The 27177-nt window shown below is 41.0% G+C and overlaps 1 pseudogene; it reads left to right on the forward strand.

The window, feature by feature from the left end:
• The window catches only part of LOC149141675 (putative thimet oligopeptidase), a 30964-nt pseudogene extending 4649 nt beyond the window's left edge, over window positions 1-26315 (forward strand).
• Window positions 26316-27177: the final 862 nt, after the last annotated feature.

Genomic DNA, 27177 nt, shown 5'->3' on the forward strand with positions numbered 1-27177 from the left:
GAGCAGAGAGGCCAGCCTATAATGTAGAGGAAGGAACCTCCTACTCCACACTGCCTTTGCAAAACATTAATCTGAGGTCTGGTAGGGTGCTTCAAAAGGATTCTCCAATAACAGATCAGCAAGAAAAAAACTTAGAAAAAGAAAATGAAATGACAACTCAAACAAAACCAAGCAGTGAAACCAAGGACAAACAGATGCAATCACTGCACCCACCTTTTCCAGACCGTTTGGTCCAAGTAAAACCACCACTGCCTCCACCACAATTTGATGTCTTGGATGAACTTAAAAATGTCTACATAAAAATCCCTTTGCTGCAAGCTATAAAGGACATTCCTATCTACACCAAAGCCATCAAAGACATGTGTCTCAAGAAACCTGCTAGAAAGAGGATTGATCCTCAGACCATTCATGTTTTAGGAAATTTAGCAGGCCTTATGACCAATACCATCTCCATGGAGAAGTATGTTGATCTGGGCATTCCAAAAGTGACCACCATCATTAACAACATACGGATTCCAAACACCTTGATAGATCTAGGAGCCGCAATCAATGTCATGACCCTTGAAACCATGAGAACACTCCAGCTTATGAATTTGCAACATACCACGATTGTTCTTGAACTAGCTGATAGGTCCAAAGTCATTCCTGAGGGGATTTTGGAAGATATCATTGTCTCACTGGACTCTTGGGAGTATCCAGTGGATTTCCTAGTCCTTCAACCCAAATCCAATCTAGGAGGACATCCTATCATTCTAGGTAGACCATGGTTAGCGACTGCTGATGCATTTATTGGATGCCGATCAGGTAACATGATTATCTCTAGAGGGACCGAAAGGAAACAACTCACCCTCTATCCATCGGCACAATCACCTGCAGTAACACATAACTTGTGGCTTGATGATAAATTTAATGACAAAGAGGAAGTACAATCTATTTTTAGCATTGACCAGATCTATGATTTCCACGAAGACAATAATGATTTGGTAGAACTATTTTTTTCTCAACCTGATGTATCTGAAAATTTGAGAAATGAACAATATAATGCTGCAGATGTACTTCTGGCTCAAAACTTTCAAGAAACATGCACTATCCACTCCTTGCAATCTACATTTCATGACATCTTTCCAGTTCAATCCATCACCAATACACAGAGTCAAGTCATAGAGATCAGTCCAGGGAAAACTTTGAACATAGGCAACCACCTAGACTCATCTCAACAAGAGAAATTGATTAGACTCTTGACGAAGTACCAAAAAGCCTTCGCTTGGGATTACACTGACATGCATGGGATTCACCCCGACACATGCACTCACCACATCTACACCGATAGCACCATTAAACCGGTGAGGCAACCACAAAGAAGAATGAACCCCATGCTCCAAGACATTGTCAGAGAGGAGTTGCAAAAACTTTTGAGAGTCAACTTTATATATCCTATTTCTGACAGTCAGTGGGTATCCCCATTGGTTATTGTGCCCAAGAAAAATGGCAAGTGGCACATCTGTGTTGATTACAGACAGCTGAACAAAGCAACGCTCAAAGACTACTTCCCACTGCCATTCATTGATCAAGTGTTAGACACCCTAGCCGGAAAATCATCATTTTCCTTTCTTGACGGTTTCAGTGGCTACAACCAGATCCGGATTGCCTCTGAAGACCAGGACAAAACCACCTTCACCTGTCCTTGGGGCACCTATGCCTACAATGTTTTGCCATTTGGACTTTGTAACGCTCCAGCTACATTTCAGCGAGCTGCGTTAGCTATTTTTGCTGATTTGATTCATGATTGTGTTGAAGTGTATATGGATGATTTTTTAGTATATGGCAATTCGTTTGAACATGCATTAGAAAATCTAGAGAGAGTTTTGAAAAGGTGTATTGAAGCTAACCTGTCCCTCAGCAACGAAAAGTGCTTCATGATGTTAAATGAAGGGATAGTGTTGGGCCATTATATCTCTTTTCAAGGCATCCAGGTTGACCCAGCCAAGATCCAGATTATTGCCGATTTGCCTATTCCACAGAATCAGAGAGAGGTAAGAAGTTTTCTTGGGTATGCTAGTTATTACCGCAGATTCATTGAACATTTTAGCAAGATAGCCTTACCTTTGTTTAAACTTCTAGCCAAAGATGTACTTTTCAATTGGACTGAGAACTGCCAACATGCATTTGAACAACTCAAAAACAAACTATCTACCGCACCAGTCCTGAGAGGGCCTAATTGGAGTTTACCATTTCATATTTTTACCGATGCATCTAACACTGCAATAGGTGCATCCTTAGGCCAAAAAGAAGAATCTTGTACATATGCAATTTATTTCATTAGTAAAAATCTCACACCTGCCGAGCTAAACTATACAGTTACAGAAAAGGAAACACTTGCCATCATTTATGCTGTGAATAAATTCCGCCATTACATAACTAGTTATGAAGTCTTTGTACATACTGATCATTCTGCCATTCGACATCTCATGAATAAACCAATAACTAGTGGCAGAGTTACCAGATGGTTACTATTGTTACAGGAATTTAACATCACAGTGTTAGATAGACCAGGCAAAGAAAACCAGGTGGTAGATTTTCTGTCTAGACTGCAAAATCCAGGTGAGATTGTTCCTGTTGAGGATTCTTTTCCGGATGAGCACTTATTTGCAATTTCCATAGTAACTCCTTGGTTTTCTGATTTAGCTAATTACTTGTCTACAGGTAGAACACCTCCACATTTCACTGCAAAGGAAAGGAAAAGACTGATCAAACAAAGTGCTAGATATTCATGGCTTAATGGCGATCTCTTTTACACTGGTTTTGATATGATCATTAGGAGATGTGTACGAAATGATGAGGTAATTGACATTTTAAAATCTTGCCATGATGAACCATGTGGTGGGCATTTTGCAGCGAAGCGGACAACCTTCAAAGTTCTTACTCTTGGATACTATTGGCCATCCATTTTCAAGGATGCCAAGAAGTATGTAAAGAGTTGTGACAGCTGCCAAAGAATGGGCAGACCAACAGCTACCGATCATATGCCCCTTCAGCCCCAAGTTCACTTAGAACCATTTGATAAGTGGGCTCTGGACTTCATAGGACCTATCAACCCAGCCTCTAATGGTAAGAAGTACATCCTAGTATGTACTGATTACGTCACAAAGTGGGCAGAAGCAAAAGCACTGGTAAGAGCAACCGAACACACAATAGTCAATTTCCTTTTTGAGGAGAACTTTGTGAGGTATGGAGTGCCAAGAGAAATTGTCACTGATCAAGGTACTCAATTCACCTCAAAGGTCATGAAGGACATCACAGACAAGTACCAAATAAAGCATAGGAAAAGTACCCCCTACCATCCACAGGCCAATGGGCAGGTGGAATCAACCAACAAGACTTTGGAGGGGATCATTACCAAAACTGTTGCAATGAACTGGAAAAACTGGGAAGAAAAGCTCAAAGAGGCACTCTGGGCTTACCGGATTACTTGGAAAGATACCACCGGATTTACACCATACCAATTGGTGTACGGTAAGGATGTCATGCTTCCTATTGAATTCCAAATTCACACTTTTAAATTAGCTGCAGATTTACTAATTGATTTGGATCAAGCACAAAAAGAGAGAATCCAGCAGTTGAACCAGCTGGATGAGATGAGGCAGCAAGCAGAACAAACCACCATCCTCATGCAAAAGCACAGGAAGCAATGGCATGATTCACACATTAAGAAGAAGCACTTCAAGGAAGGTGACTGGGCTCTGCTTTTTGATTCAAAATTCAAGGATCATAAAGCTAAGTTCACCACCCATTGGATGGGCCCCTATGAAATTGTTCAGGCTTATGACAATGGTTCAGTAAAGCTCCAAACTATTGATGGCGAAGGTCATTCCTTCATAGTCAATGGTCATCGCCTGAAGCTGTACAACAAGCCCATCAGCAAGCAAGATTTTCTCCATACACTATCTCAGCAAGAAGAGGTTGAGATACAGCCCTCAGCTGCAGTATCACTGCCTTAGTTTCATTTCCTTTCAATTTCAAAATCAAAAAGAAAAATAAAAAGAAAAAAAAAAAAAAAAAAAAACAAAAAACAAAACAAAAACTACAAAATAATAATGGGTTAGATGTGAAAACCAGTATCTGGCACAATCTAACCCCGAATTCCTACCTGAAAACCAATTTATTGGCGGGTATGAATTCTCTTTCTTTTGTTCATTGTTTCATTTCTCAGTTGAATCATGACTTGAGGACAAGTCAAACTTTAAGTCGGGGAGAGAGGCATCTGTTTTGTTACTTTTATCTCTCCCTTGTAAATTCTTCAGATTTCTTATTCTATATTTCACTGTAAATTTCCAATAGCAGCTTGTTACCAGCAATAATTCCAGACTTTAACAAATAAGCTGTTCTGTCATGATTTTATTTTAGAGGGACCTGGTTATAAAAATTTTGCAGGGGGACCTGTTCTGTTTAGACATCTATGCTACCAACACCAGTATTCCAACACCAGCAGTCATGGGACCTGTTTAAGATTTTCAGAAGGGACCTGTTAAAGCAATTGACACCTGTTAAGACATTCCAACCAGCAGTAATGGGACCTGTTAAAAAAAAAAAAAGTTTTTGACACCAAAGGCTACTTCAACAGACTTCCACCAAGCTTTTACAAGGATTTGGGCACCAACACTTCAGCAAATGGCAAGCTCAGTGAACCTATAACAATACAAAGAGCTGCATGAACATCTTCAGTTTTCTCAAAGGACCTGTTACATTCAGTTTTCTCAAGTGACCTGTACATTCAAATTTTCTTAAGGGACCTATTACATCTTCAGTTCTCTAAGGGACCTGTACATTCAAATTTTTCAAAGGGACCTGTTACATCTTCAAAAAATTTTCTCAAAAGACCTGTGCATTCAATCTCCCTCAGAGGACCTGTCAAAAAGAACAATAAAAAAGGATTAGCAACTCAGCATGTCAAATGATCAACAAAGGAGTAATGTATTTCTGTTCTTAAACATTTAATTTCCTAGATTGGTTTTTAATGTAACTTTGGTGACTATAAGCTGTTGTAATTGATTTCAAGGACACCTATATACATCAATCTATCACCCTTATCCCACCAATTCTCATCATTCCCCTACATTAACCTATTCATATCCCTAAAACCCATTACCAACACATCCACCTTGTCATATACCCTACAGGCATACCAACATTCTCTATATGACCGAATACTAATTGAAAAGGGCATGTGGTGAGCTGTGTATTTTTAAATACAAAGGATGAGATAGATGTGGAAGTGGCCTATATATATATTTCACTCCATACAGTCAAATCATAATAAGCGGCCTATATATATTTTACTCCACACACAGCCGAATCATAACTTCGCCACCCAGCATTATAGCCCAGCACTATGGGTACGCTCTCAGCGTTCTTGTGGTAACATGCATGCAATCGTACAACACTCTGTTTTTTAAATGAATGATTACATTGTGAAGTGAGTACAGGGTTATTTCACCATCCTTTCCACCCTCGATTCCCATAACTTCCAAGGTGAGAATCAGAAGCAAGGAGCGCGAGGAGATTATTATCATTTGGGTGGAGTTACAAAGTGAAAATCTGAAGCAAGGAGCGCCGAGGAGAGTATCACCATTTGGGGTCGGTTTACACAGTGAAACCAGTGAGCGCCGAAAAAGGAAAGCATCACCATTCTATTTCTAACTCCCATCACAGTCATATCGATCAGCCAAGCACCATATTGAAGACTGAAGGAAGCGATATATACCAGGTAACCAACTCGACATTTCTGTGTTTAAATTTTAAAGAGTATAGACAGAGAAGGGTTAGAGGCACAACCCTCTGCCATCACCATGACTAATAGGGTCGAACCTAGTATATTCGACAGCTCACAATACCATGAGGATTGCATTGAGATTCTTAGAGAAACACAGTGGTTACCTTTTCTGGAAAAATTCCATGGGAGTAATGAGGAAATCACCAAGCAATTTGCCTTCACCTTTAATGGAGAAAAGGCCCTAATAGGCAACTTCTCCTTCAGAATCTCAGAGGATACTATAGCTCAAGCAATTGGAATTAGTCCTGAAGGAGAGAAGTACTTTAAAACCAAACAATTTAAGGAGAAATCATGGACACAGTTCATGTCCAGATCTAGAGTTTCCTCAGTAAACTAGAAGAAGGGTGTTCCAAGAAGCTGGTTAGTTCATCCTTGGGATGAAATGGTTTACATTCTTCAAAAGTTCATAACCTGTGAAGGTAGGTATAGTATTGTTTATCTATACCACATCAAGCTACTCCTCCATTTAAAGAAACAATGTGTAATCAGTGTGCCATATTTTCTGCTGCAAAGTTTAACAAAGATGGCCAAAACTATCCAGAAGCAAAAGGGGAATGAAGACAAAAGCCTGTACCATTTTGGCCTAATTAAAATCCTCATTGAACATGAGTTGCAGAAGCGAGGGAAGCCATGGAAAGAATTCTTAGCTGTCAATCAAATCAGAGATGAGGAGGAAAAAGAGGAAGTGCAAGAAGATTCAGGGTTTATGAAGGAAATTGATGAGGAAATTCCAGTGTCCAAAGCCAGCAGAGCACCTCTACCTGTGGGCAGCATAAGGACTAGGAACATGCAAAAAGAGGATGCCAAGAGGGCTGAGAAAGACAAAATTTTTACCACCTACTCACGAAGAACAAGGAAGACACCAAAAACTCAGTTGCAAGAAGACCAGTTTGAATCTCATGCACCTACACAAATGGATGTTGAGAGTGGTGACCATTCACTACCAGCACCAGAAGTTGACATGGAGGTAGAGAGCCGTAACAAACAGGAAAAATGTTCACCACCTCCCACCAAAAGACAGAAGAAATTAGAAAAACAAATTGAAGAATTGAAGGAAGAGCTCATGGAAGCTAACATGTTGGAAAAAGTTATTAAAAGGGAAAATGAAATGCTCAGGGCGCAAAGCAAAGAAACACAGAAAACAAATGAAAAGCTAAAGGAAAGAATCAGTGAGTTGGAGACTGAGCAAACTGAGATTTCCAACTGGGCCACTAAGTGGTACAATCAGAAGAAGGCTCTTAAAGAAAAATATAAAAAGTTAAAGCAGGAGCTCAAGGGACAAAAAGATCACCAGGTGAAGAAGAATGTAGATACCTTGCTCAAGGCAGCAGAGATCCATGCAGGGACAGAGTTCAAGGGGAGTACTTCTGGGGTAGCATGAGGACATGCTAAGTCCTTAAGTCGGGGAGAGATGTTGGTATCATCCCAAGACCCTTTTTCCTTCCCAAAAACATATCATTTATCCATACATTTTCATCATATATCCCTCAAAATCCTTGAATATTGATTATTAATCGTTTTATAGTTATTAAATTGCATAGAAATTAATTTAGGGGTTTTATGTTCAAGAATTGGAAGTTTTTGATGACATGGTTACAGGAAGTACCCACATCCTGTAATGAGCTTATCGTTTGACATGTGGCGCAGCAGATGAGCTAGAACGAAAGGCATGGGCGAAAAGCAGAATGTCCAAGCATGGACAAACACCTATCTCCCAGCCAAATCGAACCTCCTATGTATGCAACCAACTCAAGTCAAAGCAGGGCACTCTGGCAGATAAAAGCAGCAACAGCATCGTTCCATTTTCATTTTAGTTTTTGTTCTTTTTGAAACACTTAGCATGGAAACATTTTGAAAAGGCTTATGTAATAAAAGCGGCAACAGCCGAATGTACATTCATTGTATCGATGACATGGCTGTGCGTACGCATATGTAAATACAGTCAGGTTAATGTTTGAAGGGTTAATCGTTGAATCGTTTTCTCAGAACAGAGTTTTAAGTTAATACAAAGACCTATTCATAGTCACGACGTGTGTATACCTCTTGCATTGATTTGATAGCTGATCGGTTATAGCCAGTGTACCCTTAGGACGCGGACGGGCCCTGCGTTCTTCGATTGGTATACTGTTCATTTGTTTTGTTACATTTCGGTTATCACATGTTCGCACAGTATTTATATTGGATTCGATTTATATAGCATATGGTTTGCATCACAGTTACGATTACATAGCTTTCGATTTACACAGCCTATGGTTTGCATAGCAGTTACATAGCTTTCGATTTCCATAGCCTTTGATTTTCATTGCATGTATATGGTGTGTGCTTATGAATGGTTTATGGTTATGTTGAATGGTCAGCACTAGGATCTGGAAGGGAGTCTTGTAAGGGATTCGATCCCTGTGTGAATTATAGAGACATTATCATAAACTCTGTTTTGTTTCACAGTTCATTTATGTTCTCTTTATATAGTTTGATAGTGTAAATATCTTTGCATGCTATGTGTGTTTACCAAACAAGGGTTTTCTGGGTGATATCTCTGTAAGGAGGTTAAAATCATTGTTACAGTCATACACAGTACTTAGGTTCACGGTTTGATTTGATAGATGCATCTCATAACAAGCACTATAATCAAGCATATCAGTAGGGTAATCTAGGTGTGTGAATGATAGGCTACATATTCCGGTCTTCCGTAAAGAAGCCTTGTAACCTACATCATAATCACTTGGCCAGAGATTCTTTATGTCTATATATTTTAGACCACGCCTCTAAGCTTACGCACCTCGGTCGATATTAAATATAGAGTCTAGTCTAGTACCCTAGCTGGAACCACTACACCTACACAACCCATTTATACCATGGATGGAAATAGAAAACTTGAAGTATTTATATTCTTGGGTGTTTTAATCCATTCATAGGCGGGTTAAGCATTATGTAAGGAGCCTGGTGGTTCACATATAAAATAGGTGATTAAAGGCCTGTGTCATTCAGGTGAAAGGTCTGAGAGGGTTCGACCATTGATTATTCATTATTGAGGCAAATGGAGAAGCCAAAATGAAAAACATCAGCCCAAATTCTCTCCCAAAATTCTATGGTTTGACTACTGAGGACCTTGAAACTTTCATGTTTAAGTTTGTTGTGGTTTGCAACACATATGATTACACAATAGATGAGTGGAAGCTCAAACTATTCCCTTCTACTCTCAAGGATGCATCCTTTCATTGGTTCATAAGCCTATAAGGGGCTAGCATCACTTCCTAGGGTCAGATGCAGTAAGGCTTCAACACTAAGTACCAAGACTATTGCATAGCAAGAGACACCTAAGATGAGACATTTAGAATGTCTCAAGGAGTGGATGAATCCCTAAAAGATTTCAAGGAAATATTTTAGTTGAGATACAAAATAGCACACAATTTCACCCTAGACCCAAACTCCTTGAAGTTAGTCTTGCTACGAGGGGTTAGAGAAGAAATAATGGAAACACCCAACCTTCTGACCAATGGAAACATTTATCAGCTCTGTTATGATGACATCAAAATGGTATTCAGAAATCATTCTAGAGTTGCTAGGAAAAGAGATAGGGTGAATAAAGGTTTGGCAAGTCCCTCTTCCTAATCTACAATTACTAAAAATGAGATAGGAGGTATCTTAAAGGAACTAAAAACCAAGATCTTACACACCTTTTCCATGTAGATAGATACACTATAAATCCAGATAAAATAAGAAGAAGCAAAAAAATCATTAGCTATATTCTACCCTAGATGCACTAACATACATCCTAGGAATAAGTGTACTTTAGATGTCACTGATATATATTTTATAAGTGAAGAAAATAACTCTATTAACAAATTTCCATCTTTTCTAGGCTTTAAGTTTTTATACCAAGGAACATAAGCGAGCATGGAGTAGCTCTGCTTGGTCAATCAAAAGAGGCCACAAGGCCCCAATCAGTATCAACAAGGTATGAACTTCCCCCTCATTTCAATACAAATTACAATGCACATTCTAAACCTGGGCATCCTCCTAAAACTCCACCCTAGTCTATGCCCACTCAATGGTCTTATCCACCCCAAAATTCCATTCCTCCTTTTCATCCATATCAACACCAACCTCCTCAATGGGGTAATCCATCTTCTGGATGGAGGCCTCAGGAAATCGAACCACCTACCTTGATTCCTTCTCCTCCTCAACCACTAGTACCCCAAAATAATCCCCCAAAACAACCTTAGATGCCTACCCAACCAAACCCAAATCCTAATAACAAGCAAGCTCAACCAATGTATAGGGAAGAAACCTCCTATCCAACTTATACTGTAGAAATTCAAGAAATAAACTTTAGGTTGGGGAAGGTCCTTCTTGATGCTCATCCAACTTATCCAACAAAAAATTTAAAATAAGAGACGGAAGATCATGTACCTCAAGCCACCAAACCTCTCTATCCTAAAAGTTGACCACTCATAAAACACACACCCTAGAAGAAGATGTAGCTATGGGAGAATTGAAAATTTTGTGTGTAAAAATTCCTCTCCTTCAGACAATCAAGGATGTTCTTATAAATAAAAAATTCATCAAAGAAGAATGTATTAGAAGGCCATAAAGACGAAAAAGAGACGCCCCTACTATTAATGTCATAGGGAAGCTAGCCGATCTTATGCTTACAAAGGTCATCATCCCCAAGTATTTAGATCATTGTAGTTCAATAGTAGATGTCCACATCAATGATATTGTAGTTGCTAACACTCTCATTGACTTAGCAGCTACAACAAATATCATGACTAAGGAGACTATGCTTAAACTCAATCTCCAAGAATCCCTAAGGAAGATCACCACAATGCTACAACTTGTTGATAGATCTAGAGTAACACTTGAGAGCATCATTAAGGATGTCATAGTCTCTATTTATTCTTGGGAATATCCTACTAATTTCCCTTTTCTACAGCCCAATACCAAGTTTAATGGATACCCTCTTATTTTAGAAGACCTTGCTTGACCACTGTTGATGCTTACCTCAATTGTAGGGATAAAAATATGACTATCACTAATGGGAAATCTAAAAAATGATTGTTTACTTCCACATTCCCAACCCCTCATCGAGCATGATTTTGCTGTGTTGGTAGAAGAATAATAAGAAGATCTATATCTATCATCACCCTACCCCATATGTACATTAGAAACCACCATTGGCAACATACAAATGGATGAGGATAATATTATTGATAAGTTTCTACAAAATAAGAACCCTACTACTATGAATGTTGATGGCTTGAAAGATGAATCCATAGGACATCCTGGCTATTATGAAGACAATTCATAAGAAGTTATTAGAACCATTGGTTCTAAAGAAAATAATATGAAAATTGTAGAAATCAACTGCTGCAAAACCTTGAAAATCAACCCCTTTCTTTCTGTTGAATAAGAGGATAAATTGCTCACTATTTTGAGACAACATGTTGATGCATTTGTGTGGGAATATAAGGAAATGAAGGGATTCCATCCTTCTGTATGTACTTGTCATATCTATATCAAGGAGGATCATAAACATGTTCATCAACCTCGGATGCAAAGGAACCCTGCACTAAAGAACATTGTGAAAGATGACTTGCAAAAAATGTTGGATGTAGGATTCATTTATCCAATCTCAGATAGTGAATGTGTGTCTCCCTTATTCATTGTCCCAAAAAATAATGGAAAATGGAGAATCTGTGTTGATTACAAAGAAGTCAAAAAAGCCACCAGAAAGGATGATTTTCCATTTCCATTTATTTACCAAGTTTTGGATGTTCTTGCAGGGAAAAGGTTCTTCTCATTTTTGGATGGGGAACCTTTGCTTACATGTTTATTCCATTTGGTCTAGCAATGCCCTTGCTACCCTCCAGTGGGTTTTTCTTAGCATTGCGCATGATTTGGTGGAAATCTACATGGATGATTTTACACCCTACAGGGATGATTTCCAAGAGGCTCCCTCCAACCTATGCAGAGATGCAAAGAAATGAACCACTCCATAAGCCATGAAAAGTGTTTGCTTTTTATGAATGAAGTAATTATTTTAGGGAACTTTCTCTCTGAAAAAATAATCCAAGTAGATCCTAACAAAATTTCCATCATAAAAAAGGTTCCTACTCCTAAAAAATAGAAAGATGTTAGGAGTTTTCTAGGTCTTGTTGGATATTATCAAAGATTCATCAAATATTTTAGCAATATTTCTTCACATTTTTTTCTTTACTAACTGTGATGCAGGAAAGTGTTCCCTTTGTGGACAGAGGCAACCCCTCTAGCCCTAGAGTGGGTCTAGTCACAAACAAGGACGAATCAACAACAATTCTACTTAAATAGTTCAAGTTGGAGGCCTACCTCAACCGATGGTCGATGGAGTTCCGTTGCGCTGCACCAACTTCAGCTTCCTTCTCCTAATGAGTGATCAACCTGAAACAAAGCAAAGCAAATACATCAAAGCATGTAACCGAAACAACATGATCTATTTACTCATAAAGTCAAGAAGTCATGAGCTATCTAGTACATTGCATACAAGACATAGGAAAACATCATTGATTGCATTAAATATGAAATAGAGTAAGCTTACAACCAAGGTCTTGACTTCACAAGCCTTCTCAGGAGGGTCCAGCCAGCATGTTCTTCAAGCATTCACTCTTGAAGATGGATCTCCCAATACAGAAGTCTCTCTCACTCACAAGTTTTACACAAGATCAAAGGTACTTCACAACCTTCCTCAAGCTCTCAACAAACCCACACTTGTCACACTCACACCAACTATCTAGCAAACTCACAATACTATCAACAACACTCCAAAAACTAAGAATTCCAAAAACTAGCAGCCCATAGCAATGGTGAGAGTTTAAATAGGAGAAGGAGTCTCCATGAATGGTGGGAGGATGAGCTTATCTCCAAGGAAAGTAGCACAGATGATGAAACGGCCATGCCAGAGAAAGGAGGGCGACATAAACAAGGCCAACAACCAGGTCTGGAGTCATCTGGAAGGCCGACTATTGGAACAACTCACCCAAACTGGATCATCGCGGCCACATAACTGGTCTGCTGCATTGACATCGCTATTACATAACAGAGATAGTCATGTCATCGCAGGAAACTACAATCAATAGTAGTGCTGGCACATGAAATTCGACCATCGCGGGAATCACGTGTACTTCCACGATGGCAACACTTCTGGACTATTTTGGAGCGCTCATCAGCGCGTTTATTTAGCCAATAGACGCGATGAGGCAGAAACTTTGGCAAAGTGGGTCATTTGGCAACATTAGAGAGCATGAGAATGAATGATTTTGGACTCATGACACAATAGGAAGACTGGAGTGAAGACAGTGACAAATTACTGTGTAACAGATGCCCCCTAAAGTATGAAGCCCGAGAGAGAGGGAGGGGTGAAATGCTTTATGAACTGACTGAACTGGAACACCATCCGGAAGGACCTGCACGCAAGTACAATTGATATCTCTGATAATAAATTACATGTAGTCTAGGCATGGGCGCAGCCATCCAAAAGACATATGAAATAGGTCTGTGGTATGGACGCAACCATCCAACTAATGAGACCATGATGATGATAAAGGTATGGTCACAGCCATCCGTGAAGACTCAGGTATGGTCGCAGCCATCCATCAATGAGTCATGTAATCATAAAAAAAATCCACACAGCCCAAACATGTGTAATCTGAGTTCGGGGTCTTGAACCCATCTGATCAAAGTAAAAATTCTAAAATGCGAATAGATGTGTTGAGGTCGAGCATGATAGAAAATCACTTGATTACCGGTCAATGATGAAAACCGTTAACAAGCGCGAGAGAAACCACCAATAATGCCAATGGCTCTCAAGGTACTGGCCAGCACAATCCACGAAGTGTGAAAAAGGAGCTGAAGTCGAACACCCATGGAATCACCCAATCGCTGACCAATGATGAAATTCGACCGTTAGGTGCGAAGAACTTGCCATTGAGGCATGCAAGCTCTAAGGTACCAAAAGGGATATCTTGGTCAATCTCCTGGATAATGAGCTGATGTCGACAGGAGACGACCCATCGCAGGAGGGCCATAATGTTTCCCCCGTCAACGACACGAGATAAGGAACAAGAGGCAAATGGCGAAACAGAGTATCAGAGGAGAAGATGAGGGCGTAAATTGCAGAAGGATTATACTCTTGAACATGTCGGCGACACGACTCCGGAGGGGGGGAGTGGCAGCATTTAGGCACCAAGGGATCAGAGGCTCGATGGAAACGGCATGAATCATATGGAATGAGGCTAGAATGATAACCCAACCCGCGAAAGGCCAAATTACGATGTATGGATGTCCCAACCCAACAAGAAGCAAAAGTGTCGATGTTCAAGAGTGACTAGCTGCCATAGACAATCAATGATAAACCTATTGTTAAGTCCAACCTAGTAATAGTTTAACAATCCCTAGGAAGGAGAAGCTCAAGTCTCGTCATGGTGATGAGTCCAATGTCGTCAGGGTTTAATGAGTTCAACATAGGTAAAACTCAGAGTCTTTTTCATGTTTAGAGAGTTTGAAAAAGACACGGAAAAGAAAACTCCAGGGGGGTCCTTTTTCGTAGAGTTGTGTCTCTCGAGCCTGAAAAAGTATAAAACCATACTCAAAAGAACCGCCTGACCATTACGATTGAGGAGTACTTTTTGTAAGTAGTAACTTCGACCTAAAAAAGTAGAAAAGCGATCAAAAGCACGTCGTTTCGCAACCAATAACGAGCCTGAAACGACAAAAGCCCGACGATCTTTTTGTGTTTAAATGGTCGGAAAAAGAGCTTGAAGGCGACCGCCTCCCGTTTCTTTTAACGAGCCAAGAGGAAAACTCGGCTATATTTTCATGTTTCAAGTCGGAAAAGAGCTTAAAGACGACTGTCTCGGATCAAGTTTATATGAAATTGTTGTAATTCCGCTCCCTGAAGCTCTGCACAAGAAACACATCGCATGTAAACCCGTTCGAGATAAAATGAACAATATTCATAAAAACATAGTTAAAAACATGTTTTGACTCTGCATATGGTAAAACTATGAGAAAAAACTCACATTTATAAAAAGTAACTTTTTAATTTTGCAAAAATCACTATAAAAAGAAATTAACCCATTCATTTTTACCATAGCACTGTTCAATTCACCGTGGAGAAACTTGGAGCACTAAAGTTGGCGAGCGAAATTCGGCCCCGTCCGTGCATCATTCATCCCGAAACTTGTTCCAGGTAGACACACGTTGCCTTGTGCTTCATTTTAATGCTTTTTTCATGTGTTTTGATCGTTCCAAGTGTTAGTTTAGGCGGATTTTCAAACCGCATTCCGCCACTCGGTCATCGTGGGTTTACCTTATCGGGTCCGCGATGGCTGATAATTTTTTTCACTAGGCGCGCCCCGATCATCATGGAAGAGTGACGTACTTCCGTGATGACCGCGGAAAAAATAAACTAAACACTTCGCGTCATCGCGTCTATTTTTAAAACAGATGCGATGAGGACGCAAACTCATGTTTTTTGCAAATTACGCGTTAAAAATTTCAAACGAGGTACTAATTCAATTTTCCTCATCCTGCAGGGTATAATGGCATTCGTTTGGCAAGAACGAATGCATGATAACAACGATATAGAAGCTTTTGCCGATGCAGGGTGTCGAAACGCATTACGAGCATGCGGATTGCTCAAATTCTTCCTAACTCCACTCTTGCGGTCGCAGCCTGACTTGCTAGAGCTACTGATCAGGGCCTAGAATCCCACAGATGGGAAATTTATCATCTGAGGCTGGGATATTGAGTTTGATTTTACAGACATCTATTTTTTGACCGGGCTGTCTCGTCGAGGTGAGAGGCCCATTCTAGAGGGGCAACGATGCGGGGGTGATTCCCTAGATATGTTGATGGCTCAAGTGTGCCCAGGGGCACGCAAGACAAGGAGTGGGAAGTGGAAATCCCAATAGTGAATGATGTAGTCCTTCGTGCTATGCTTTTCATGGTGACACGGGCAGCGGGCTCCTTAGCCCAACATGAGGCTTCGAAGACTCAGCTCCGGCTGGCTCTCAAGTGTCTCAATCCCACCATGTTTAACTGGGCGGAGACGGTGACGACAAACATAAAGAGGCAACTCACCAACTGCCATCAAGGAGAGACGAAGCAATTTGGTTATGGATCCATCTTACTCCTGCTCATGCTGGAGCAGGTGCCGGCATTACAGTTGCAAGACATGGATTTGGACTTACCCAGGCCACGTGAGACGAGGGCCACGTGATGGGCTCACGTCATGCCACGAGGAGGTGGCGGACGACCAGTGGCGTGGGGGAAATTTTTCTGAGAGTGGCTGGAGTGACAGATGATCTTCGTGGAGGATTGGCCATATGCCGGCGTGGACTTCCATGAAGATCCTGACATGCAACTGCCCGCTGGAGAGCATTGGGATGATGGTTTTAAGACATTTGATCACATTTTTTTATTTTTATTTTTATGATGTTTTTGATTTTTTCATGTACATGTCTTAATGACGAACGCTATGGTATGCAGATGTAGGACCAGTGAGACCCCTTAGACTGGCTCCAGAGGCGCGGAGGGACGCGCAGGGCATTGCAGCACTAGCCCTGGCTCCTTCGGAAGATGATATGATGGAGACAGTGATCCAGAACCTTGAGGGCCTACTAGCAGGGATTCCAGATTACATGGGGATCGAGGAGGTCCCCAGAGCATCCCAGATCCACACAGTAGGAGTGGAACCCAGGATGCACCGCCTGTTAAGGCGGTGGCACGAGCGGCGGTGTACTATAGGGAGCACAACCCACCGCAATAGACACCTAGGTTTTTATTTCCTGCTGGTGATTTTTGAGAGACATGTGTCTCAGATGTACAGAGAACACAGACTCTATTTGGACATGTACACTTATTTTTGAGCGCCTCGGTGCACCACACGATATATATATATATATATATATATATATATATATATATATATATATATATATATATATATAGATATATATATACATATTCCTATGGTCTATTATTGTGCTTTAAATGCTTTCTTGTATGACGTTTTGATTATATGTTACGCAAATGTCTGTCTAATACATGATTAGCCAATGCATCAGTTAACGTGTTGAATCGTCGTGGAATATGCTAATATGTAATGAAATCAAAATTCCTCTCTAACAATTTAACACGTAAATACAACCTTAAAATGCAATGGTCTCTGACGGAATATCGCCCATTGAGCTGGTGGACGACAAGTTGAGAGTCCAAGTTCACAACCAATGCACGAATACCGAGATTAATCGCCTCGGCCAGTAACTCAATCACAACACTATATTCAGCGACATTGTTTGTGGTACAACCTAAACACACACCTTGAAGATCTATCAACTCACCATGAGGATCGTAGATCACCCACGCCACAGAGGACAAATTGCGGGTACTGTGGCAGGCACCATCAGCGAAACCAACGTAAGGTGCACTAGACATCTGCACAAGAAGCAAAAGACACAATAAGCGGCAATCACGCCTTCACACCAAGCCAAAAACATGAAAACACACACACACAACACACCTGCTAAAACACACGTATGTACAAAGCAAAGTGCATGGAATTCACGCATAATACTTTTTCAAGTACAGCCCGTTCCGGGGCTAATCCCTTTGTGCCGCTGTATGATCGTCCTAGATAATGTAGGTGTCGTCTCAGCCCATTGTGTAAAATAATCAACATCACCGATGATATGCCCATGCCCCCCTGCCAAGCGAGGGTTACAGGCTATATAATCAATGCCCCGTTTAACAAAAGGGCCGATCGTGTCAACAAGGTGCAGGGGGGAACTAGAAGCAAAGGGTTCAAAACAAGGAGCAAACCGCTCGAGATAGGTAAGCAATTTCCGATGGGCAGGGAGGGATGAGGAACGATGGTGATGATTAGACCAAGGAGGTTCTTCGAGAGACATGGTCTCGATAATGGCTTCATCAGAAGGAAATGTTTCCTTTAAAGGATCCGGAGAAGCGTCATCTCCAAGACAAGGGGGATGAGTGTATGAGTTGGGAGCCCTGCTCGAAAGAGCAGGTTCAGAAGGGGAAGCCGATGCAGAAACAATTTCGACGTAGTTGAGCTCGGAAGGACTCAACGGCATCTCATCGCCCCAAGATTCTACCTGATCAGCGGGGGGAAGAACCCACGGATCAGAGAAAACGGAAATCATATTGATAGGAGCGACGTTAGGAGGTGGGAGTGAAAAAAAACCCATCAGAGCAGGAACTTTAAAAAGCCCAGCTCCCACACTCTCATATGGTTTGGAGGTATGCTCCACAAAAGGCACGTTGCCTTCAGAAGAGGAGGCGAAGAAGGACAACTGGTCTACAGTGACAATCTTCCCTTGATCAGGGAAACGAATGACACAAAATAGAGATGAAGCGACGGCTCACATGGCGTATGTCCAGCTACGTCCCAGAAGGAGGTTGTAGGTAAGATTAGCATCAACAACTTCAACTTCCACTTCAACCGTCTTTCCTTCCAAAGAAATGGGCAAATGTTGGAGTATATGTTGGGTCCCTATAATACTAGTGATTACCCCATTACTATTGTAGTTATACCCCCTATTTATATTGTTGTGCCCCTATTACCCCCATATTGTTATTTCTGTGCCCCATAGAATCCCTCTATTGTTATTTTTGTGGCTTTATATTATTATTGTTAGGCCGGCTGGATTATATTGTGACTCCTTAGACTCCTATATATAGAAAGGAGGTTTTGTCATTTGTATCATCCAAGAATTGTTCATTTATGTAATGTAAAGGAGGTTGCCCCCTCGAAGAGGCTGAATTATAAGGCGTGGATCTCTCTTTTCTATCTTTTTGTGAGCTGGTTTCATAACATTTGGTATCAGAGCTTTGGATTCTAGGGTTTCGCTGCTCCAAACAGGTCATCGTGGCATTTTCGCTATAACTTTTTTTCTGTGATGTTTCAGAAGTCTAAAAAAAAACCCATTTGAGAAGAAATCGCGCTGAACCTTGGGTCCGAATTTCAGAGCTTTTTGCGCGATATTTGCGGAGATATGATCTGAGTAAGTTGGTCTTTTTGCAGACTCCTGAATTACATTCAAAACAGTGACCTGGGGAAAATCGTCATAACTTTCTCTCTGGGGATCGGATTGAAATTTCGTAAGAAGGTACAGAAAGAGGACAGACTGTAGTTTCTTGTATGTGTGTTTCAGATTCAAAGGTTGAAACAGAGACTCGTGGCACGTCGTACAAGTTCGCTCTACTGAACCAGTCTTAAAGCAAGTCACTGTGGGAGATTTCACATAACTCTTCCTTGGAGAATCCAATTTGGCTCAGACTTGTGGCATTGGAAAGAGGACACAGAAGGCTACTACAAGTAGCAATTTTAGAATTGGATGATCCGAAATTACAGAGATACATCAGATTCAATATCAGGCTTCTATAAAGTGAAAAAAGGTGTGTAGTTTTTTTTCTTAATTTTTGTGTAAGCTTGGTTTAACGGAATTCAAAGGGCATAGTAAAGCATTATTATCGGTAACTGATGCCTCGAGGAAAGAAAATGCAAACACCTAGTAAGGAACCTGAAAGCTCTAGCATGACTCATGAAGAAGAGGAAGAAATGCTACATGATATATCAAAATTACAAGAACAAGTGCAACAAATGTCACGCTCACAAAAGCTAACAGAAGCTAAGGTAAATGGCGTGGAATCTAAGATAAAGGGCATGGAAGCTAAGATGGAGGATTTGATGGCAAATTTGAAGATAGATTTGAAGACAGACATGGAAGAATTGAAGAAGTTGCTACAAGAAAGGGTCACTAATGGTGAAAAGGTAGTAAAGGAAACTCATGATGAGAACAAAAGAAATGTTAATCATGATTCCATAGACTCTAATGTTGGATCGAAGACTCACCATGTTCCAAAAATCGATATGAGGAAGTTTGATGGCAAGGATCCTGCCACATGGATATTACAGATGGAGCAATTCTTCGATCTCAATAATGTGCAAAACACACAAAAGGTACGTATGGCAACTTTATATTTGGAACCAAATCAGTTTGTATGGTATCAATGGCTTTGTTCTCGTAAACAATTTATCACTTGGGCAATTTTTACGGAAGAATTGATAGCACATTATGAGGATACAAAAAGCAACACTTTTTTTAGCCAATTGATAAGTCTCAAACAAAAGGGTTCAATAATGGAGCACATTGAGGAGTTCCAAAAATTGAACATAAGGGTAAAAGATATTCCAGAGGAGCATAGGATTGATGTGTTCATAGGGTCTTTAAAGGATAATATCCAACATGATGTGCGCCTTTGGGAACCTGATTCATTAGAGAAGGCATTCAGGTTAGCAAGAAAAATGGAAAGCAAAATTATGGCAACTAGGAAGCATACCATTCACAACTATAAAGACGGAAGTGTTGTTGCCCATAGTCTTCCACAACCTACAAGGTTGACACCACAACAATTGGAAGAAAAAAGAGCAAAAGGGCTTTGTTACAATTGTGATAGCAAATACACAAAAGGTCATAAGTGTGCTGAGAAGAAATTATTCTACATAGATTGTGAAGAGGAAGAAGAAAAGGAGCAAGAAAGGTCAAAAGAAGAGGATATATTCCAGGAACAAAGCCTAGATGAAGAACAAATAAATCCGACCATATCTTGTAATGCATTGGCGGGAATTACCACTCCTCAAACCATCAAGATAGAAGGACAAATCAAGAAGAAAAAGGTAATAGTGTTGATTGATTCAGGAAGCACCCACAATTTTATTCATTGTAGGGTAGCAAAAGAATTGAATTGCTTCCTATATCCAGCACCAGAGTGTCAAGTGATGATTGCAAATGGAGGAACAATAAATTGTTCTGGAAAGTGCCATAATATCAAGCTATCCATGGGAGAATATGTATTGACTAGCCCAATGCTTTCCATTCCAATGGGAGGTGCTGATGTTGTACTAGGAGTCCAATGGCTACAATCCTTGGGTACAATAGCTTTTAATTTTCAAGAACTTTTCATGAAATTTTCTGTGGAAGGAAAGGAAGTTGAATTAAGGGGTATTGCAGGGAAACCAGGAAAGATAATCAGCTCTAATGGCATGACAAAGCTTCTAAAAAAGGAGCAAAGAGGTGTAATTGCACAATTATGTTCGCTAGATGTTTCCACATTGGAATCATCTATTTCTCCAGATCTCCAAAAAGTCCTGGACAATCATTCCAAGGTATTTGAGACTCCCAAAGGTCTCCCACCTATGCGTGATCATGATCATGCTATTCATCTGATTCCAGGAAGTGTTCCTCCAAACATCAGGCCGTACAGATATCCATATGTCCAAAAAAGTGAAATTGAACGTATGGTTGCAGAAATGCTAGAGGCTGGTATAATTCAACCGAGTCAAAGTTCTTTCTCAGCTCCAGTAGTATTGGTGCACAAGAAGGATGGATCATGGCGCATGTGTCCAGATTATAGGGAGCTCAACAAGCTCACTATTAAAGATAAGTTCCCCATTCCTGTTATTGATGAATTACTGGATGAATTGCATGGATCAATTTACTTCACCAAGTTGGATCTTCGTTCGGGATATCATCAAATCAGAATGAAGATTGAAGACATTCCGAAAACGGCATTTAGAACTCATGAGGGTCATTATGAATTTTTGGTCATGCCTTTTGGCCTTACCAATGCACCTTCAACATTTCAAGGTTTGATGAATTCAATTTTCAAACCATTCCTTAGAAAATTTGTGTTAGTATTTTTTGATGATATACTAATCTACAGCAAGTCTTGGAAGGATCATGTTGAACATGTTGACAGGGTGCTACAACTATTGGAGGAGAAACAATTATATGCAAAAAGATCCAAATGTTTCTTTGGAGTCCAGGAGGTGGAATATTTGGGTCATATTGTATCTCATGAAGGAGTTAAGGTAGACCCTAGCAAAATTAAAGCCATTAAGGAATGGAAAATCCCCACATCCATAAAGCATCTGCGAGGATTTCTTGGGTTGACAGGGTATTATCGCAAGTTTGTTAAGAATTATGGGAGAATAGCAGCACCTCTAACAACATTATTGAAGAAAGATTCATTTTCATGGACTTCGGAAGCAACAAAGGCCTTTGAACATCTTAAAGAGGCAATGTGCCAAGCACCGGTCTTAGCTACACCGGACTTCACAAAAACCTTTATTGTGGAATGTGATGCTTCAGGAAATGGAATTGGTGCTGTTCTAATGCAAGATGAAAGACCCATTGCTTTTGAAAGTCGTCCAATCAAGGGAAAGTTTTTAAGCAAAGCTATTTATGAGAAGGAAATGTTGGCAATACTCCATGCACTTAAGAAATGGCGACCCTACCTAATGGGAAGACACTTCAAGGTAAAAACGGATCATGATAGCCTTAAATACTTTTTAGAACAAAGATTATCCTCTGAAGAGCAACAAAAGTGGGTCACAAAGATGTTGGGTTATGACTTTGAAATCATCTACAAAAAAGGGAAGCAAAATGTGGTGGCAGATGCACTCTCAAGAAAGGATGAGGATGTGGAAGCATTGTTGTGTGCCATTTCTATTATCCAACCAGATTGGATAAACGAAGCAAGGGAGGAATGGAAGAATGACGAAGAAGTGTGGGCACTTATTCAAAAGCTACAACAAGATTCCAGTACTTCTGATACATTTAGCTGGCAAAATGATTCGTTATGGTACAAAGATCGCTTATACCTCTGTAAGAATTCCCAGCTAAAACAAAAGATTCTTATGGAATTGCACACTTCTCCCTTAGGAGGGCACTCAGGATTTTTAAAAACTTACCACAGGGTTAAGAAGGAATTTTTTTGGGATGGCCTTAAATCAGATATTCAAAAGTTTGTGGCGGAATGTTTGGTTTGCCAGCAAAATAAAGTTGAAACAATTAAGACACCAGGTCTATTACAACCTTTATCCATTCCAAGCCAACGTTGGGAGGAGGTTTCAATGGATTTTATCACAGGTTTACCCAAGTCTGAGGGAAAGAGTGTCATCATGGTGGTAGTTGACAGACTTACCAAGTATGCACACTTTTGTGCATTATCACATCCATTTAAAGCCAGTACAGTTTCTACTGCATTTATGGAAACAGTTCAAAAGCTACATGGAAACCCAAAGATTATTGTAAGTGACAGAGATCCCATTTTCACTGGAAATTTTTGGACAGAATTATTTTCTTGTCTTGGTACTCAGTTAGCTCATAGCTCATCTTATCATCCTCAATCTGATGGGCAAACTGAGATAGTAAACAAATGTTTGGAAGGATATCTTCGTTGCTTTGTATCTGATAAACAGACACAATGGGTCAAATGGTTGCCTCTGGCTGAATGGTGGTATAACACTTCCTTCCATACAGCAACAAAAATGACCCCATTTATGGCACTTTATGGGTATCAACCACCATCCATCACATCATATTTAAGAGAAAATTCTAAGGTTCAGGCAGTGGAACATCACATCGAACATCAACAACAAGTCCTCCAACTCTTAAAGGATAACCTCGTGTTGGCACAAAATAGAATGAAACAACAGGCAGATCAACATCGCAGTGAAAGAAGTTTTGATGTAGGTGATTGGGTATTCCTACGGCTACAACCATATAAGCAAATGTCCCTAAAGCAAGCTAAGAAGGATAATAAATTATCACCAAAGTATTATGGTCCGTACAAGGTGTTGGAAAAGATTGGTACTATGGCATACAAATTGGAGCTTCCTGCAGCTTCTCGATTGCACCCAGTTTTCCATGTTTCATGTTTAAAGAAGGTTATAGGTGACAAGCTCCCAATTCAAACAATATTGCCAGAACTTGACGAGGAAGGAAAAATTATATTGGAACCGGAAGCAATCACAGAAACAAGAACTCGACAGCTACGAAATCGATCAATTTCAGAGTATCTTATCAAGTGGAAGAACTTATCCGCTGAAGATTCCACATGGGAGGATGAGAATTTTATGCAGAAGTATCCAGAACTGCTCAAGCGTTGAGGACAACACTTTTTTGAAGGAGAGGGGCATGTTGGGTCCCTATAATACTAGTGATTACCCCATTACTATTGTAGTTATACCCCCTATTTATATTGTTGTGCCCCTATTACCCCCATATTGTTATTTCTGTGCCCCATAGAATCCCTCTATTGTTATTTTTGTGGCTTTATATTATTATTGTTAGGTCGGCTGGATTATATTGTGACTCCTTAGACTCCTATATATAGAAAGGAGGTTTTGTCATTTGTATCATCCAAGAATTGTTCATTTATGTAATGTAAAGGAGGTTGCCCCCTCGAAGAGGCTGAATCCTAAGGCGTGGATCTCTCTTTTCTATCTTTTTGTGAGCTGGTTTCATAACAGTATACCATAAGGACGAGATTCTCTCCCATCAAAGGCTTCCAAGGTTGTAGGAGACTGGCTCAGAGTTGGAGAACCAATAGCCTTCCAACAGGCAACAGAGATGATGCAAGTTGAAGCACCTTCATCAATGACTGTACGATGAATCGTTTTGGAATTAATAATGACCTGTATGAGGAAGGTAATTTGGTGAGGCAGTCTCGGTATATGGCTCTCAAGGTCAAAAGTAATCAGATCCGAGTCAGCCAGGTCTATGCCACCGATGGCCGATAGCAAGGACTTCCTCTAAGAGGGGCAGCTCTAGAGTACTTCTAAGGCAGACATAGCTGACGGAGCCTGGGCTAAGTCCTCAACAATGTTGTAGTGCTGGGCAGCACGAGCATTAGGGTTGTAAGAAGATTTCTGGAGTACACCTTTCGGAGGGGGTCGGATGGGCGTCTCAGTGCTAGGTCTCTCGATATGGAGCAGACCAGAGCTGGACGGAGAAGCGCTAGAAGGGACCTTAGGGTCTTTCCCGGAAGGCGATGGATACTCTTTTGCCTGAGTACTGATGTGGACGGGAATCGTCCCAACCATAAATACTTGAGAACCAAAGGAAGAAGAGGGTTGAGATGGATTAGCCACCATTCGGGTTTGCTGTGAGGGGAAAGGTTCTTTGAGCACAGCAGGAGTCCCAAGAGCACCTTTAAACAAACGACTAACTTCAGACTGCCTTGGGCAGTCTTTGGTATAGTGATCCCTATCACAGATAAGACAAGGGTACTTGGGCTTGCGTTTGGCGCCTTCCTCAGGCGGAAGTTTAGGGGAATCTTGCTTAGGTTGATCCGCTTTATTCTTTCCTTTTCCCTTTTTCTTTCCTTTCGAGGCTTTGTCCACCATGGTGGATTGGATAGCGTTAACCTCTGAAGTATTACCGGAATTGGATACAGCCTGAGAAGTATTTTCATACGGAGCATTCGACTTTTGCTTCCCAGGGTTCGTGGAAGTTTTCTTTGAGGGCGGATTAACAGAACTAATGATACCGTCAATAGATGGTGTTGGCGGGGCTTTGGAAGTTCCTGGTCTAAGGGCATCAGGAAAATAATCATATAACATACCAGACTGGGAGTAAACCAAGTCAAGGTACTAAGCACGTGCAATAGCTTTCTCTTCAGTTACACATGCCCCCATAGAAATGTCACATGCTATCGGACCGACGAATGAAGTCGTGAACTAGTCAATAAGAAGCTGATCGAGAATCCAAAACTTAATCAAATGATGATGCCATCTCCATTCATGGATATGATCAGAGATATGCATAGCTGTTGTCTGTTTTAAGGATGTCAGGAGGTATGTGCCCGTTTCATATCGAATCGGCAACTGAAAATGAGTTAAAAATGCCATAGCCAACGAGTTAAAATCCTGAAAAGATCCGCGAGATAACTCAATATACTATTTAGCAGCAGAGCCAGTGAGAGTCCTTTGAAAGAGGCGGAGCCGGATTGAATCATCAAGCCACGAATTTGATGAACACCATAGATGATAAGTCATGATGTGAGCTTGGGGATCTTCTCTAGCTTTACCATCGAATTTGGGACAATCACCGAGAATCTTAGTTGGAATCGGTGGCCAATACAGATTATGAAGAATAGGATCATTGGTCAGTTTGGACACATCTGGTAATTCCAAAGTCGCTAAAAAGGGTTATTGAGGATTAAAGGACATCTGGGGCTACGGGTAGGAAGGGGTTCTAGAGAGCTGGCGATTGCCGCCATTGATTTTGTCCAGACGGATTTGGCCTCGGAGGGTTTTGTCCGTAAGGATTTTGTCCATAGGGGTTATAGGATGGCTATCCCTGGACTTTCCCCCCAGCATTCCATTGATTACCAACTTGGCCTGCAGGAGCAACATAAGGTTGCTGGTAATTTTTATAAGGACTTACCTGCAGTTGTTGATAGTTTTGATACGGGGAAAATTGAGTTTGCCCTTGGGATTACTGGAAACCATAAGGCGGCTAGGCTCCAAACTAAGCCTGAGAGGCAGGCTGCGTTTGATAGGCTGGTTGGGATCGAGATCCAACCTACATTTGAAGACCGGATTGGGTCTGGGGCCCAGCCTGGGGCTAAAAACTGAGTTGAGCTTGAGAAGAAACAATCATTTGAGTACCCGGTTGAGCAGGCCCAGAAGGATGTCCTTGAGAGTACTGAGGCTGAGCCATCTGGCCAGACGGTTGACCCAGTTGAGATTGAGATTGGCCCATCTGCCTAAAAGGTTGAACTTGTTGGGTGTTGGGTTGTCATTGCACAACTGAGGGTTGTCCTAACCGACTGGATGGCTGAGCGGAATGGACATTTGGTTGACCTGATTGGATTTGAGGTTGAACGACCTATCCAGATGTTTGACCATACTGGACGGTAGGTTGGCCTTGCTGAACATAAGGTTGACTAGCTTGCCCAGAAGGATAACCTTGTTGGACACCAGGTCGACCTTGTTGCATGTAAGGTTGTCCCGGATTACCAGAAGGTTGCACAAAATAGGTAAAAGATGACCACCAGTGGCCAATGGTTTTCCCTGAAAGGGTTGTCCTTGTAGGCCTCCAGGTTGCCCTGGATAAGACTGCCCGTAATACTGCTGCCCTTGAGAGGTTTGCATGTAAGACGGTTGGCCTTGATTAGGTGTTCCTTGAAGATGTGCAGGCGATACTTGGCCACCACCGTAACGAGTGGGGGTCCAAGCAATGGATAACGGGACGGTGACCTCAACCGCAGGCTGAGGTGGAAGAGGTTCGCGGTAATAGATATGAGCTCCTCTAGAATCATAATAATGAAACGGATTTTGAGGGTCCGCATTCTGAAGAGCATGCAAATATTCATCATATGCCCCCCTACTGGGATAGAACTAGAAGAAGGTGGGGCACCTAGTGTAGGGTCAACAAATCCGGGTACAGATGCCGATGGGCCACTATAAGCTATCCCTGAAGAAGGTCCAGCAGCAG

Source organism: Pinus tabuliformis, chromosome X (genome assembly GCF_031772625.1).
Source record: "Pinus tabuliformis cultivar Carrire ecotype Pingquan chromosome X, CPIR1, whole genome shotgun sequence".
Lineage (NCBI taxonomy): Eukaryota > Viridiplantae > Streptophyta > Pinopsida > Pinales > Pinaceae > Pinus > Pinus tabuliformis.